General features: G+C 47.7%; 2 protein-coding genes across 2 annotated transcripts in view; one reads left to right on the top strand and one right to left on the bottom strand.

Annotated features, from left to right (window-relative positions):
- Window positions 1–18,385, top strand: part of LOC309550274 (uncharacterized protein) — a gene marked incomplete at both ends in the record, with an annotated part of 1,476,097 nt that overhangs the window by 638,086 nt on the left and 819,626 nt on the right.
- Window positions 1–18,385, bottom strand: part of LOC309549916 (uncharacterized protein) — a gene marked incomplete at its 3' end in the record, with an annotated part of 179,893 nt that overhangs the window by 11,479 nt on the left and 150,029 nt on the right. The window lies entirely within an intron of this gene.

Genomic DNA, 18,385 nt, shown 5'->3' with positions numbered 1-18,385 from the left:
ATTGTGGGGACCATGACAAAACCTCAGCATTACGGCAATTAAAAGAGGGATTGGGCCTCTGTAACCAAGGATAACCAATGACAACTGGGTAATGAGGTAAGGAAATTTCTAGGAATTTGAATTATCTCATGGTAAAGAGCCCCTACAGCCATGGCCAAAGGAGTGGTTTCATGGGTCACATGGGCAGGCTGTAGAGGTCTCCAATCAAAAGCCTCAATAGTAAGTGGGGAGGCACGAGGCTGCAGTGGTATTGAGTGCTTCAACACAAAGTGCAGTTAAAAATCACACCTTTAATTAAATGGCAAAAATAACAGTTAAGGAACATAGTCAAAAACAGAAGCCGGGTTTTTGATGCCAGAACAGGTAATCAGAGGAGCAAGGATCAGGAAACCATAAGTCAGTTTAGTCAGGCAAAACAAATCAGGAACAGGTATCGGAAAAGAAGTCAGCCACGACAAGTCATACAAAGGAACACACTGGAGAGCATAGACCACGCAAGGGCAAGGAGGAAATGAGCTAAGCTACTTAAATAGCAAAATGGGGTTGGGTGTAGGCTGGACTAATGAGGCAGGTAATGGTAACCAGGTGAGTCACTGTGGTAACGAGCGGCTGATAATTAACCGACAGCTAAGCAACTTCTGAGCTCTGAAAGAAAAGAGCTGCTCGTTAAGTAGCAGGAGCCCATCCCTGACACACACTGACAGGGCCGCTGATAGGGGGGGACCACCAGCCCTCTTGTAGGGGGCCCTAGCACACAGGGGGGCCCACACAGAGAGGGGGATTAGTGATGGGCAACAAATACAGAAATCTTCCTCCAGTACCTGAATCTGATCTGTCCCTCTCCCTGCTATCAGCTTTTATCTGTTGAGAAAGAGACAGTCGTCCCTCACTAATCCCCCTCCCAGCACTTATCTCTGCTCAGGAGTTTATTTGTAAATTGTAACTTTGTTTCTCTCTCTCTGTCTCTCTGATCACTGAGCTCCAACTGCCCAGCCTGTATATTTTTCTCATCTCATCTTCTTTTTTATTTAACATAGTTTTTTTTTTTTTTAGATTTAGCAGGAATTATGCGAGTTATGTTATATTTGTGTCTGATAACAGTGATTTTGTTGTAATTTTAGCTAAATATATCTTTAATATTTTCTTGAGGGGGCCCTGCCAGGTAGTCTGTACGGGGCCCCACGATTTCTAACATCAGCCCTGCACACTGACTGAATACATTGTTTCTATGTGTTTATCAGATGATGGGGGATCTAGGTGGAGCCACCGTACTGCTCTCTCCTTTACAATAAAGTCTCCTCTTACCCGGTGATGTGAGGGGCGGCTGATTCTCCATCATGACATCCTTGTAGAGATCCTTGTGTCCTTCTAAATACTCCCACTCCTCCATGGAGAAATAGACAGTGACATCCTGACACCTTATAGGAACCTGACACACACAATGATACAGTCACCATCCAGACACATCCCTTGTCTGTTACTGGATAATGTCCCAGAATTCCCAGCACCGCTCACCTCTCCTGTCAGCAGCTCCATCATCTTCTTGGTGACTTCTAGAATCTTCTTCATGTTGTGTCTCTCGGGTTTTAGGGAGTCACATGGAGGCACTGTGATGGTCATAGGATCACCTGACTTCAGAAGAGGAAATCTCTGTATTGAGGAACCAATAGGAATATCATGTTAGAATCCCAGAATCCTCCTCACTTCTCCGGTCAGGTCTGTGTTTTATTAATAGAGATAAGAGTGATGTCATGTGACCTCCCAGAATCCTCCTCACCTCTCCGGTCAGGTCTGTGTTTTATCAACAGAGATAAGAGTGATGTCATGTGACCTCCCAGAATCCTCCTCACCTCTCCGGTCAGCAGGTAGATGATCTCCAGGGTGAGGTTTAGTATCTTCTCAGTCATGTGACTCCGGTCCGCCTTCATCCTCATTCGTTCTGTCACTCGATCTATACAGGTTTCTGTCTAGACAGGTAAGGATAAAAATACACAGTATATGTAAGTGCAGGAATGTTCTGACCCTGCAGGTGTTGTTCTAGGTTTCCACACTATATATGTGTGTATCATCATCTGCTGGAGATAAAAGACATCACAGTGACTATGGAGGAAGAGGACGGACATGACGGGGGGGGGGGGTTACTGGGTGTAAATAGAAAATAAGATCTTATTACCTCCTCTGTTGCCTCTTCCAGCAACGTCTCCGCTCTACTTCCTCCTTACTCACCTCTCACCCGGAACTTCCTATTTATACCTGACATAATTTCCTGTCTTCTATAGAGACTTCCTGTCTGGGTAAAAGTGAGATCACCACCTTGTGGAGCTCAGAGGAACTGCAGCCCCGATAAACATCTCATAATGTGAACACGGCCTTGTGCTGTGTGTGTATGTACTGTATATCCTTATAGATGGGTCATCTCCACTACCACCAAGGGGGAGAGAAATATATTACTGCCTAATACCATCACACGCTCATCCCCCCTTTCCTGGCCAGGCAGGCTGCATGCTCGGATTAACAGTTTGGTGTTTATTTCCTGGTTGACCTCGCGCATCCTCCAATGACAACTCATATATGGCTAAGCTCATGAAGGCCACAACAAGCAACGAGGTTACTCGTTATCAGGGCTTGTTTTCTCAGAGAATAGATGCAGGAACTACCCCTTTCTCTGCCCCTACACACCTCTGAGCATCATTCCTTGGTTCCACCCCTACCCACCTCCAAGTACCATTCCTTGGTTCCATCCCCTACCCACCTCCGGGCACCAGGGCCGGACTGGGAATAAAATTCAGCCCTGGAAATAATTTCATACCAGCCCAACAGCATTATTATACCAGCCCAACAGCATAACGTCATTATTTTCTTGTTCATGATAGGGAAAACCCTGAGTTTTAAAGCACATTTGAAGAGTGTATTATATAAATATAAGACAGATATGAAAGCACATAGGGCTTTATAATTATAAGAGCAAACTCCTTTCCAGGCTCCCTCTATGAGACTGCAGACACCATAAAAGACAAGAGATGGTCAGAGGCTGCGGACATGTTACAAGAGATGGCCTGAGGCTGTGGACATGTTACAGGAGGTGGTCAGAGGCTGCGGCCATGGTACAGGAGATGGTCTGAGGCTGTGGACATGTTACAAGAGATGGTCTTAAGGCTGCGGACATGTTACAAGAGATGGTCTGAGGCTGTGGACATGTTACAGGAGGTGGTCTGAGGCTGCGGACATGTTACAAGAGATGGTCTGAGGCTGCGGACATGTTACAAGAGATGGTCTGAGGCTGTGGACATGTTACAGGAGGTGGTCAGAGGCTGCGGCCATGGTACAGGAGATGGTCTGAGGCTGTGGACATGTTACAAGAGATGGTCTTAAGGCTGCGGACATGTTACAAGAGATGGTCTGAGGCTGTGGACATGTTACAGGAGGTGGTCAGAGGCTGCGGCCATGGTACAGGAGATGGTCTGAGGCTGCGGACATGTTACAAGAGGTGGTCTGAGGCTGCGGACATGTTACAAGAGATGGTCTGAGGCTGCGGACATGTTACAAGAGATGGTCTGAGGCTGTGGACATGTTACAGGAGGTGGTCAGAGGCTGCGGCCATGGTACAGCAGATGGTCTGAGGCTGCGGACATGTTACAAGAGATGGTCTGAGGCTGTGGACATGTTACAGGAGCTGATCAGAGGCTGCGGACATGTTACAGGAGCTGGTCAGAGACCTTGGACATGTTACAGGAGCTGATCAGAGGTCATGGGCTGTGGACATGGTACAGGGGAGGTCATGGGCTGCGGACATGGTACAGGGGAGGTCATGGGCTGCGGACATGGTACAGGAGAGGTCATGGGCATGCAGACATGGTACAGGAGAGGTCATGGGCTGTTTACATGGTACAGGAGAGGTCATGGGCTGCGGACATGGTACAGGAGAGGTCATGGGCTGCGGACATGGTAGAGGGGAGGTCATGGGCTGCGGACATGGTAGAGGGGAGGTCATGGGCTGCGGACATGGTACAGGAGAGGTCAAGGGCTGCGGACATGGTACAGGAGAGGTCATGGGCTGCGGATATGGTACAGGGGAGGTCATGGGCTGCGGACATGGTACAGGAGAGGTCATGGGCTGTGGACATGGTACATGGGAAGTCATGGGCTGTGAACATGGTACAGGGGAGGTCAGAGGTTGCGGACATGGTACATGGGAGGTCATGGGCTGCAGACATGGTACAGGGGAGGTCATGGGCTGTGAACATGGTACATGGGAAGTCATGGGCTGTGAACATGGTACAGGGGAGGTCAGAGGTTGCGGACATGGTACATGGGAGGTCATGGGCTGCAGACATGGTGCAGGGGAGGTCATGGGCTGCGGACATGGTACAGGAGATGATCAGAGGTTGCGGACATTGTACAGGGGCCTGAGGAGGAGAGGGGGGCAACTAGAACATGTTACACCCTGAATACTGGTGTAACATTTTCTAAAATGTGAATTTATCATTTAAGTTGGTACACATTTTTTTTTGTTCAGATTGCTGGCTGTGCCACACTCCCACCTCCCCATCATACTATACAGGGTTAATGTCCCTGTATGGTATTGTGATGATGTCAGGGCTTTGTGTGGAGGCAGAGAGCACTGGAGCTGGCTGAAATATGGAATGAGGTAAAAGAGGCCATTTCTCCCCCTCCCCATACCTACCCTGCAAGGATGGACTTTTTTAGTTTTTTACTTTCCTGGAGTTGGCTCTGTTATGCAATTCCATTCATTGCTGTATATACTTAAAGTTTCTAATAGGTTAGGAATATGCTTAAACTTCTGAGGTGATACATAGATGTATTCCATATACATACTATATCCTATTATAAAAGGTGTGTGTGGAATACATCTATGTATCACATCCCAGAATATCCCTAACCTATTATAAGAGTCGTTCTCTGTCTCTCACTGTAAACCTGCAATGTAAGGTGCAGGGCAGGTTTACAGACAGCATAGTAGAGGGTGAAAGGCAGAAAAGGTCAGGACTTACAGTGAGAAGATGAAGGCTGCCATCTGTCTTCTCTCAGGGACAGCTAGAATGTGCTGGGCAGGCAGGAAGCAGTGATCGGGGCTGCTGTGTAATCTCTTCTAGCACCGCCCACATGTACTGGAGCTCATACTGTGAAAGCCCCGACTCAAAAAGAGGCGTGACTGCACTCCAATCATATCACTCTGCCAGGCACCAGTTGTAATGGAGTGGGCGGCACCCGGCCGCTGCTCTTGTGAAAAAAAAAAAAAAAACATCCCAGAGCAGCTCATAGCCGACAGCAGCCACAGGGCAGGCGGCCTGCCGGGAAATTTCCCACTATCCCGCTAGGCCAGTCCGGCCCTGCCGGGCACCATTCCTTGGTTCCACCCTTTACCCACCTCCCAGTACCATTCCTTGGTTCCATCCTCTACCCACCTCTGAGCACCAATTCCTTGGTTCCAACCCCTACACACCTCCGAGCACCATTCCTTGGTTCCATCCCCTACACACCTCCGAGCACCATTCCTTGGTTCCATCCTCTACCCACCTCCGGGCACCATTCCTTGGTTCCACCCTCTACCCACCTCCCAGTACCATTCCTTGGTTCCACCCTCTACCCACCTCCGAGCACCATTTCTTGGTTCCAACCCCTACACACCTCCGAGCACCATTCCTTGGTTCCATCCCCTACCAACCTCCGAGCACCATTCCTTGGTTCCATCCTCTACCCACCTCCGGGCACCATTCCTTGGTTCCACCCTCTACCCACCTCCCAGTACCATTCCTTGGTTCCACCCTCTACCCACCTCCGAGCACCATTTCTTGGTTCCAACCCCTACACACCTCCGAGCACCATTCCTTGGTTCCATCCCCTACCCACCTCCGAGCACCATTCCTTGGTTCCATCCTCTACCCACCTCCGGGCACCATTCCTTGGTTCCACCCTCTACCCACCTCCCAGTACCATTCCTTGGTTCCACCCTCTACCCACCTCCGAGCACCATTTCTTGGTTCCAACCCCTACACACATCCGAGCACCATTCCTTGGTTCCATCCTCTACCCACCTCCGAGCACCAATTCCTTGGTCATCGGAGGAATGGGTGGCACAATCGGAAAACACCAGTAAGCAACCTCTCCCCCAGAATTCAAACTTTTTCCTGCCTTTTTGGATACGAGGATTCTCTTTCTCTCTTCAATGCTTTCTGAGCTCCAAGTCCGAACTGCAGGAGCAAACCTCTTTGGAGTTAAACACTGACTCTAGCACACATGTGAGAGCTCTGGCTACATAGACACATCCATCCTGTTTGATCTTGCTATGCTGGGGATGTAGCGAGCAACCTGGACCTGCCTGGAGGGAGCTACATATGCTTGTGCCTTTGCTGCCTCTGGGAGCCCTGTACACTGTCTGTGCAGTAAAGGACAATCTGGACATACCTGATATTTCAGCCATACCAGCCGAGCAGAGCAAGCCGCTGTACTATGCTGCCTTGCCGAGTGAGTATCTCAGAACATTAAACAGGGGGCTGATAACAGATAACAGGTACAGACATTTTAATCACCTCTGTGTCCCTCCTGAGCTGAGAGACCCATCTATGATTACACTACACTATCTATGCTGCCTTGTGGAGCTCTGTGGTGAGAGATTTTATAACTGTATACAAATAGTAACATAGTACTTGAAACAAACAAACATTCCGGTCATTCTCGAGTTTTCTTGTGTTGTGCTGTTCAGTTTACCTGCACAAGTGCATCACAATATTACCCACTGCTTTCTTATTACCGGACCGTGCGACTGTAAGTTGTATCTAATTATCATGCACTGTCAATCCACATACACAGGACCGGATATAGCGCCACGAAGACACATCTGATAGGAGCTCCGTGACCCCGCCGGCTTTCCAGCCTCCTACCAGAGGCGTAACTAGAACCTTCAGGGCCCCGATGCAAGAAACCATGAAGGGGCCCCCAGACCCCTGGCTGGGGCCCTTCCCTTCAAGCCCGGGGCTCTTCCCACTAATCCTGGGGCTCTTTACTCTCGTTGCATGGCCTTTTATTATGGTCCCGCAGCAGGATCCTTTCACAAGTTCTGCAGTGGGCCCCCTTCCTGCAATCTTGGGGCCTCCCCACAGTGGTGCAATGCCAGGTCCCAGTCGCAAGTGTGACCTTTGAGATCCTGGAAGTTCAGCCACTGGTTTGCTACCGGGCCCCCTGGAGCATGGGGCCCGGTAGCAATTGCAACCCCTGGAACCCCTGTAGTTACGCCCCTGCCTCCTACCTCCAGTGTACCTTGCTAGGAACACATGCCTGCACCTCTCAAGCCTCCAGGGACATCTATGGCATCCTGGGGACTCGATATCAAATCCTATTTCCTACGGCACATATCCACCTCGTCAGATCCTGCGGCTTCCAAAATGGCGCCGCCACGCACGTCCACAGCTGGTCCTGCTGCTCAGAGAAAGGTAGGGAAGTTGCCTTTGCATCAGTCTGTGATCCAGGCTCCTACCTGACCGATTATGTCTTCCGAGCTGCCTATGGATGACTCTCCTGCTTCTTCTGCTGACACTTGCCAGCTACCACAGCCGCCTGCTTCAGAATGGTGGGAGATCCTCTCCCTGATCCCCACCAAACAGGATTTTACTTAAATGGCCGCATCTATAGTAAATGCGCTCTCTCACTAAATTAATTCTGTAAAGCAACACATTGACCACATGGACAATAGGGTGGAGGAGGCTCAACTTCCCTGACAGCCAGAGTCACTGCCCTGGAGCATTCTCAGGTCCAGTTTCAGCGCCATATGGTCACACTGCAGTTGCAACAAGATGGTGGCGAAAATCACAGCCGCAGGAATAACATCCGCCTGCGGGGCTTGCCGGAGGCCACGTTGGGCCCTGACCTTAGGTATTCTTAATAAGCTACTGGATAGGCCCCCTACTGAGGCCATTGGAATTGACCGGGTTCATGGGGTCCGATGCCCCCGCAGTTTTGACTCTGATCTAAGGGATGTATTAACACGCGTTCATTTTTACTCTCTTAAAGAAGAAATTATGCGGAGGGCCTGGTCTAAGGGACCACTGGACTTCGATGGAGCCACGGTGCGCCTTTTTCCGGACCTCTCCCGTCTGACACTGAGGATGAGGGCCTTGTTGAAATCCTTACCGGAGATTACACGCAATGTAGGGGCCACCTATCACTGGGGTCACCCGTTTCATCTTATTGTACTCAGAGGTGGTCACTCTTTTGCTCTCCGCTGGCCGGAGCAACTAGCAGATCTTTTCTCTTTCTTGGATACCCCTGCAGTGTCTAATCCTGACTGGTTGCCCAATTCCTGGAGTCAAGACACCCCTGGTCAGGCCTTTCCGAGGTCCTAACGTCAGCGAAGACGGCGGTCCAGATCTGTGATGCAGCGGGGTTTGGCAGATACCTCTGCCTCTCACTAACCCTAAGTTTTGCAAACTCTCTGTCACCCGGGCCACGGCCCCTGGAGGCTCCCTGAATTCCCTTTTTGGGTTTGGTTTTTGACATTTTTCTGCTGCACTTGCCCCCCCCCCCCCACCTGTTATTTTTTTATTTTAGTTATTTAGTTTATTTTAGGTGTTTCACTCACAGTATGTTGTCACGTATTTATGTTTGGGGCATTTCACTAAATAACACATTTTTGTGTAATGGTTTACAGTACTTATCACTTTTTAAGCACTTAGTCACTTTCATAGTGTTTTAAAGGAGGATTTTCATGGATTGAAATTTTTATTTTATTTTTTTGTGCATCACATAGTTGTTCACAATGTCACTTATATACCTTTAAAAACATTTTTTAGCATATGTTATTTAATCAATATTAATTATTTACTTTTATTCACATGAGCTTAACCGCTTGCCCACTGCTCACAGTATATTTACTGCGGCAGTCAGCCCCTCACAGGCGTGTCTGCCGGTCACTCGGCGATCGGCGGGGGAGAGGGAGAATGTCAGGCAGCTTGTGTAAACAAGCCACCTGTCATTCTCCTCGCTGTAAAGACACTGATCACATGGATCTAGTATGTAGATCCGTTGATCAGTGTCCTTACAGCTCAAGCCACAGCCAATCACAGTAGAAAGCACGCCCCTAGGGACACACACAGCCCCTCCCTCCCAAATAAAGTTAACCCCTTCACTACCAGTGTATTTTTACAGTAACAGTGCATATATATAGCACTGATTACTGTAGAAATGTCACTGGTAACCCCAAAAGTGTCAAAAATGTCAGTCAAGGGTCCGATCTGTCCGCCCTAATGTCGCAGTACCGCAAAAAAAATCGCAGATCGCCGCCATTACACGATAAAAAAAAAACAACAAAAATGACAAAAATCTTTTCCCTTTGTTAGTAAACGCGATAACTTTTGCGCAAACCAATCAAAATACGCTTTTTGCGATTTTTTTTACCAAACATAGGTAGCATTGGCCGAAAATGTTAAAAAATTTTGATTTTTACATTTTTTTTGGGGGAATTTATATAAAAAAATGTGAAAAATATTGTTATTTTTGCAAAATGTACGCTCTTTTTTTGTTTATAGCGCAAAAAGTAAAAATCGCACGGGTGATCAAATACCACCAAAAGAAAGCTCTGTTTGTGGGAAAAAAAGGACGTCAAATTCGTTTAGGTACAGTGTCGCACGACCGCGCAATTGTCCGTTAAAGTCACGCAGTGCCGAATCGCAAAATACCCCCTGGTCGTTTAGCAGGAAAATCCTCCGGGGCTTAAGTGGTTAATAATGTCACTCTTCCCTCTTCTTGGATGTGTGTGTGTGTTTTTTGTCCCCATGGTTCTCTTGAAGGGTTGCTGTGGGGCAGGGGGGTTGGGGGTGGGCGGTAGTGGCAAATGTAGTTATTGTCTTTAGTATGTTTCATGTCTTTTGCTGGCATTTGTTGCTATTTCATATATTCGCCTACTAGTTCATGGTGGCTTAGTACCTCGAGGTTCCAGTCTGTGGGATGTTAGTTTTGTGGCTGGAGACCGCGGGACATGCCTCCTGTCACTCTCACAGAGTCAAACTCCATTTCCTCAGGTAGCGCCTGGTTTATTTTGACCAAATTTAGATATTATCCCGACATATTGTTTTTGTTTGTCGGTGGTCTTCTTCTCTTTCACATTCTCTTTTTCTTCCTGAGTCCTTTTATCTCTTACTTTCCCAGCTCCTGGGTCCTGGCCTGGTAGTCTCTTGCCACTCTTCTGTTCCCTACCATCTTCCTCCCCTTTTCTTTTTCTTCTTGCTGTGCCTCCCCCCTCCTTTTTCTCTCTTGCTCCTTCTCCTCTTCTTTTTCCCCCGCCCATTCTTTTTTTTGTCCCCTTTTTGATTTCTTCCTCTTTCTCTTCCATTTCCTTCCCTTTCCCCTGGGCCGGGGCGGGGTTGCTTTGGCTGTCATGCCTCCCCGTGAGCACCAGGGACCCGTAGGTTATAAATTGACCTCACTGAATGTGAGGGGCTGTCCACTACGGAGAAACGCGCCCGGTTGCTATCCGATTTACGCCGCAGCCACTCTCACTTTGCGTTTCTACAGGAGACCTGTTTTTGCCTAGACTCTATTCCCAGGCTCTATAATCGGGATTTCCCCTGGGTGTATCATGCTCCTTCTCCAATTTCAAAATTGAAAGGGGTGAGTATAGTCATTTCTAAATGTATACCCTGGTCTTTCATAGCTGCGCAGGCTGACCCCCTCGGCAGATATCTTTTGGTGAAGGGGAAGGTGGGCCAATTGACCGTCACTTTGTTAAATGTGTACTTGCCTAATACTGACCACTTGTCTTTTTTGCAGCGTTTGACTCCAGCTGTGCTGGGCTTTCGTGAGGGATTCCTTGTCATGGGCGGGGACTTTAACTTTGCCCCTGAACCACTCCTTGATACTTCCCGCGGGTCCTCTCACCTGGCATATGCGTTATTACGCAGGCTGAAAAAGGAATTTTCCCTCCTCGACCTTGTGGACCCCTGGCGCGTGATGGACCCAGGAGAGCGAGACTACACCTATTATTCTGCGATGCATAATGTTTACACAAGGATCAACTTCTTCCTGGTCCCCCAAAATGATCTCCCCTTGGTCACCTCCACCCAAATTTTCAGATCATGCTCCCATACACATCCTGATCAACTGGGACTCTAGACCCGGTAGGCCGCTCACTTGGCATCTTAATGAGTCATTTCTGCAGCTCCCTGATATATGGAATGAACTGGACGAGGTTCTATCTAACTATTTTACCAAAAATTCAGACATATCTCTTTCACCCCCGATTGTTTGGGAGGCTCACAAATGTGTGATACGGGGGGGCTCTATTTAGAGCCGGATCGTGACGGAAGAGGGAGAGGGAGGGGGTGATTGAGGCATTGCTCACCTGTATTGAGGAGCTGAGCATGAAACACAAGCATTCCCTTGCGTCCGAACATCTGCCCCCCTGACTTGAGCTAGGGAGGAATTGAACAACATACTCTTCCAGAAAGTGATGGGGGGCATGGCTTGGGCCAGATGACATTTCTATGAATCTCAGACAGGCCGGGGACAATGCTGGCTCGTGCCCTTCGGGGTCCGAGAAAGTGCACCTTCATCTCACAAATTTAAACATCAGGTGGTCAGAAGGTCCATTCTTCGTCCACCATTGCAGGGGAATTTTTTTCGTATTACTGGGCCCTATACAATCTTCCCTCTCCCAATTCACCATCCCTTGGATCAGATGGTCAAGGTGGGGCGGAGGAATACATCCGGTCTTCTGGTATGCCCTCCCTTACGCGGGCACAGAACCTTGCCCTTGAGGGTGAAATTACGAAGGAGGAATTGGCGGCGGCGTTGGCTCCGGCGAAGCCTCATAAGGCTCCTGGCCCCGACGAGCTTACACTGCCTTATTATAAGACATTTGCTGCCCGTCTTGGCCAACCCTTACTCTCCTTTTTCAATGCGCTCCGTGACGGTACTGCGATGCCCCCGGGCCCTGAGGGCATATATCGATCTGATGGCAAGGACCCAATGGCTTGCGGGAGTTATTGTCCTATTGCCCTCCTTAATACCGATCTTAAAGTTTTGCCAAGGTACTGGCCAATCGATTCCTGCCCCTTATCCCCCAATTAGTCCACTACGATCAGGTAGGCTTTATTCCATCCCGGGAGGCTAGAGACAATACAACACGGGTGATCGATTTAATCTCTGCCGCCCGGACCTCCCGCCTGCCACTGGTGCTATTGTTCACAGATGCGGAGAAGGCTTTCGACAGGGTGGCCTGGGACTTTATCCGGGCCACCCTGTCGCATATTGGTCTTGGACCTCAGATGATTCATTGGATTCTGGCCCTATATTCTTCTCCGTCCTCCGCGGTGAGGCGGTCCGATTTTTTCCCTAGTTCCAACGGCACTCGACAGGGGTGTACGTTGTCAGCCCTCATCTTTGCCCTCACCTTGGAGCCTTTTTTGTGTCCTTGGAGCCTTTTTTGTGTTCGATCCGTGCTAATCAAGACATAACGGGGCTGCAGAGAGACGGGAGTCATAATAAAGTTGCCACCTATGCGGATGATCTAATCTTCTTCATTTCCAATCCGACCTCATCATTGCCTGCCATACTCCAGGCCCTGCACCATTATGGTCGCCTCTCTAACTACAAAATCAACCTTGCAAAGTCTGCGGCTCTCAACATCTCAGTCCCAGATGCGGCCGGCAGGTACGTTACGGACTTCCTTTCCTCTACAGTGGGTGTCTAGCTCCCTTATATATCTAGGGGTGCATGTTACAGCGGATTCCCTCGACCTCTTCAGGTTCAATTTCCCGCCATTGCTAGGGGTAATTAAGGCAGACCTTCGTGCTTGGCAGTCATTGACACTCTCCTGGTTTGGTCGATGTAATGCACTCAAGATAAATTTCCTGCCTCGTTTACTTTGTAATCCAGGCTCTTCCAATCGGAATTCTTCTCTTTCTTCCAGCAGGTCAGGAAAGCATTTGGATTTTTTGTGTGGGCCTCTAGCTCTCAGAGGAACAAGCTTTTGACACTCTCTCTTCCTAAGATCAAGGGGGGTGGGGTTGCCGGACCCCCTACGGTAATTTAGGGCGTCCCATCTGGTGCGGATCCTCGATTGGCACTGTCACGCGGAGGCCAAGCAGTGGATGAGTCTCGAACGCGAGGTTACATAGTTACATAGTTAGTGAGGTTGAAAAAAGACATCAGTCTATCCAGTTCAACCTATGATGTGTGTGTGTGTTTGCTTTTAACCGTACATTGTATACCCCTGTATGTTGAGGTCTCTAAGGTGCCCATTTAATAGTTTTTTGAAACTATTAATGCTCCCTGCTGATACGACTGCTTGTGGAAGAGAATTCCACATCCTTACCGCTCTTACAGTGAAGAACCCCTTACGCATTTTAAGGTTAAACTGCCTTTCCTTTAGTTTTAGTGAGTGGCCACGTGTCTTATTGTATGTCCTTTCTATGAATAGTTTGTTCCTTATGCTAGGGTCGCCAGTACAGTATTTGTACATTGATATCATATCCCCCCTCAATCGTCTCTTCTCCAGAGAGAATAGGTTCAGTGCTTGTAGTCTTTCCTCATAGCTGATGTCCCCCATTCCCCTTATTATTTTTGTTGCCCTTCTCTGGACTCTTTCCAATTCCAGCACATCCTTCCTGAGGACCGGTGCCCAGAACTGGACAGCATACTCCAGATGTGGCCGGACCAGAGTCTTGTAGAGCGGGAGAATAATCTCTTTATTTCTGGAGTGAATCCCCTTTTTTATACATCCCAGTATTCTGTTGGCTTTGCTTGCAGCGGCTTGGCATTGCATGCCACTGCCAAGCCTGTTGTCTACCAGTACCCCCAAGTCTTTTTCCATCCTAGACTTACCCAGAGGTTCCCCCCTAGTGAGTAGCTTGCTTTCTGGTTTCTGGCCCCCAAGTGCATTACTTTACATTTTTCAACATTAAACCTCATCTGCCATGTAGTTGCCCACCCCGTTATTTTGTTCAGGTCCGCTTGTAAGGTTTCCACATCCTGCATAGAAGATATTGGCAAGCTTAGTTTAGTATCATCCGCAAATACTGAGATTGTACTAGATATCCCCTCCTCTAGATCATTTATGAATAAATTAAACAGGATTGGTCCCAGGACAGAACCCTGGGGGACCCCACTTTCCACACCCGCCCAATCCGAGTACTCCCCATTAATCATCATCCTCTGGACTCTCCCCTGGAGCCAGTTCTCTATCCAGGTACTCACCTTGGGGTCCATACCTACCTTCCTTAGTTTGTACAGTAAGCGTTTGTGGGGAACGGTGTCAAAGGCCTTTGCAAAGTCCAGATACACCACATCCACAGGCTTTCCTTTATCTAGTTGGCAGCTCACTTCATCGTAGAAGGTTAATAGATTGGTTTGGCAAGAACGATTTTTCATGAATCCATGCTGATTACTACTAATAATACCGTTTTCATTACTAAAGTCTTGTATGTGGTCCCTTAACATCCCCTCCAAAATCTTGCAGACTACAGATGTTAGGCTGACTGGCCTATAGTTACCCGGGATACATCTCGGACCCTTTTTAAATATTGGTACCACGTTGGCTTTTTTCCAATCAGCTGGCACCATACCCGTCTGTAAACTATCCTTAAAGATCAAGAATAATGGTCTGGCAATCACCTGGCTGAGCTCTTTAAGAACCCTCGGGTGCAAGCCATCCGGTCCCGGTGATTTATTTATGTTAAGTTTCTCTAGTATAGTTTTAAGTCTATCTTCTGTTAGCCATGGCGGTATTTCCTGAGGTGTGTTGTTTAGTTCGGCCTTACAAGCTAGGTTCGTGTAGCCCCCCGATTCTTTTGTGAAGAGAAGAAATTATTTAACACTTCCGCCTTTTCTCTGTCCTCAGTGGCCATATTTCCTTTGTCATCTTTTATGGGGCCAATGTGTTCTGGCCTCGCTTTCTTACTGTTTATATACTTAAAGAACTTCTTGGGGTTCTTTTTACTCTCCTCCGCTATATGTCTCTCGTGTTCTATTTTAGCCGCCCTGATTTCATCTTTACATTTCTTATTACACTCGTAATGCTTAAATGCTGCCAATGACCCCTCAGTCTTGTATTTTTTGAAGGCCTTTTCTTTAGCACTAATATACATTTTTATGTTGGAGTTTAGCCACCCAGGCTTTAGTTTTGCTCTTTTAAATTTATTTCCCTTTGGAATGCACTGGTCAATCCCCTTGTTAAGTATGTTCTTGAAGCACTCCCATTTTTCCTCCGTGTTCTTTGTTCCCAGGGTTCTATCCCAATTGATATTTTCTAGCAGCGAGCGCAGTTTTGGGAAATTGGCTCTTTTGAAATTCAGCATCCTTATATTACCCCTCTGCTTCCTAATACTGTAATTAATACTGAAACTTTCACAAGGCCTCCATGGCGAATAAATACCAAGAAGTGGGATATAAGATCCTGACAAGATGGTACAGAGTTCCATCTGTGCTTCATAAGATGGATGCCGGGACCCCGGATTGTTGCTGGAGATGAGGCGCCGAAAGGGGAACGATGATACACATCTTTTGGGCTTGTCCCCTACTTAAGGGCTTTTGGGACGAAATCGCGTCGGTCGTCAGGCAGCTGACTTCGGTCGAGGTGAGAGAGGACCCTGCACTTTGTTTATTGCATTTGACGAGGTGCTCGTGCGGAAGACTCAACCTCCCATGTGGCGGCAGACTCAACCTCCCATGCATTCCCTGTGGTTTTCTAAAATTCATGAAATCCAACGAATGGAGCATCTGACGGTCACCATTAAAAATACTGAAGAAACCACTAGGACTCTGTGGAGACCATGTGTAAATTTCTCTGGCACTGACGCCTATCTGTAAGAACCCGGCTGATCATATTGTGCCTTTTGGCAATTCTTTGAGGTTCTGCCCCGGCAGCCTCGCCTTGGCCCCTCTTCCCTTTTCCTCTACTTTTCCCCTTTTTTCACCCGCTCTGCTTTTAGCTTTACTGCTTTTTCATTTTACTTTTGTCCTCCAAGTGGGAGGGTATCTTTCCACCTGCCTACTGTACACCTGTTGTTTATTATCATGGTGTGTTAAAGTGCGTCTCTTCAGGGGGCAGAACCAGGCGTGATCAGGCTCTCACCTAATTACGTTTGATGATGCAAGTTTCAGGCAAGGGATGCCCGAGTGTTCCCGTTTTGGTTTATATTTTTTCCCTTGAACACAAAATCTTTATCATTGTATGGCCATGCACCTGTTAATTGTTTGCTGAACCTATAATGCTTGTTTGTTATTCTTTCTATGAAAAACTAATAAAACTTAAATGCCTTTTTGGATACAAGGATTTTCTTTCTCTCTTCAGTGCTTTCTGGACTCCGAGTCGGAACTGCAGGAGCAAACCTCTTTGGAGTTAGACACTGACTCTAGAACTGCAGTTTTCTTTCATTCGGCAGACATTTAATCTAAAGCAGGAGGCCGGACTAAATGCAGCTCATTGCTATCAAATGAAGCAGACAAGATTGTCCAACTTGTAGAATTATTCTTTAGGATAGAATCAATATTCTTCACCCCAACTTTCAATGCATTGGAAGAGAGGCAGGGGTTAAGGCAGGTACACAGGCTACAACTGCAGACAGATATACCCCTTCGGGACAAGTTCAATACATAAAGTTACCACCAGAAGACCCTAAACCCCCCAGGACCCACCTAATCATCATTAATGAGTATACCCCTGAAGAACACAGCATCCCCCAATGGCAACTCCATGTACAAAGTATATGGCTAAGCTCATGAAGGCCACGTCAACCAAATAGGTGACTCGGTATGCTGGAAAATCTCTTCCTCTTCACAAGTGCCTAATCTGACATCCTGCAGTACAGGTAGAAGTTCTGGTAGGGGTTTGAACTGAACAACCCAGTGCTGCAAGGTGATGACCACTAAGACATTCTGCTGCTCTGTCCTTCTGTTCAATTTGCACCACTCTTCTAGCATGAGCTTCTAGCTTAAACATCATAGGGAAAAAAGGCAACGCACTCCTTTGGAAGTGCTAAAAATTCTTGCATTGCAGTTATCTCTGCAGGAAGTGAGGTTCAGAAACCTGCTTATAGACCATCCTCATCTTCCTATTAGGAATTGTTTGAAGAGGATTAAATTGGTCAGTTGACTGGTCCTACAAGGGAAAAGCTTGCCATGGTCAGAGTTGAGCTCCTTTCACAGGGAAAGTTGTAACAGACTCCTTTAGAGTGTCTTGACTACCTGTGGCAACCTGTTGGTAGGGGTCATCTTCCTCCCTGGATGTCTGAACAAAGCAGGAAATTTATACAAGGTTTTGCCTGTAAAGCACCAAAGGCCCAGTCTACGGTGTAAATAATACATGCAGATCTGGAGAGGCTTAATAGAAAGTGTCCATTAGTTAGCTTCCCATACACCAGCTTTATGAGGCCTGCAGAAGAGCCCCCCTCCAGCTATGACTTGCATAGAGCAGCCACAGCATAGAGGGATTAGGCTGCAGCGGCACAAGGACCTGTCGCAGTAAGAAATAAATCCATGATAAACAGAGACGGTGCAAGGGAGAACTCCCCATTGTTAGGAAAAAAAATATTATACCATATATAATTGCTACTCTAGTTATGAATTAAAAAAAATAAATAAATAACAATTCAAACTACGGCTGCTAAAGTCTACTAAGCTGTCAAAAAAGACAGTGTAAAAGTTATGTTTGCTAGGTGAGAAAAAACCCTAAGGGGTTAATTACTGCTAAAGGAATACGGACACTGCAACTTCTCACATCGGAGCACCATCCCAGCAGGTGAATAATCAAACAGACCCTGCCATACAGATGTAGAGCCCTCCTAGGTAGGTGCTAGAATGAGTGGATATAGTTTTTTGTTTCTCTGCCTAACAGGCACACAGCTCTTGTTGTATTGATGATTCATACTGATCCAATAGCCATGGAGTATATTGGACAGTGGGTGGAAACCTGGCAGATGAGAGCATGGATGTCTGTACAGCCCTGGCCAATTAGAAGGAGATGTGCCCCAAGGCCTGCTGGGTACCTGCGTTTATATCTGAAGAGCACATGGGCTCGTAGTCCAGTCCAGTCTACCTCTAGGGAGAGAGGTCTAGGTGGGGAGGGGGCTGCTGCCTCTCCCTTGAAGAGGCTGCCATGCGGCCTTGGGTGGGCGACCTGAGGGCCTAAAACATTAAAGTTGTAACCCATTGGTCCTTACAAGGGCTGACTGAGGGAGGATGTCTGCGGATCCTGTCTGGTACTACTGAGGAAGGCTGGTGTGTGGGCTCCAGGAGCCTTGTGAGTATAAACCCCCCACAGGGTATCCTTGGGACTTGTGCTGTTAGATCTTCCTCTGGGTGTTAGAAGTCAGTTACTTGGTGCAAGCTAAAGGAGACACTGGCTAGTGTATTGAAGAGGCAAGGTTCACTGAGT

Source organism: Pelophylax lessonae (assembly GCF_965119305.1).
Source record: "Pelophylax lessonae genome assembly, chromosome: 3".
In the NCBI taxonomy this organism is placed as follows: domain Eukaryota; kingdom Metazoa; phylum Chordata; class Amphibia; order Anura; family Ranidae; genus Pelophylax; species Pelophylax lessonae.
The sequence above is the reverse complement of the archived record's forward strand: the minus strand, read 5'-3'. Positions and strand labels throughout refer to the sequence as shown.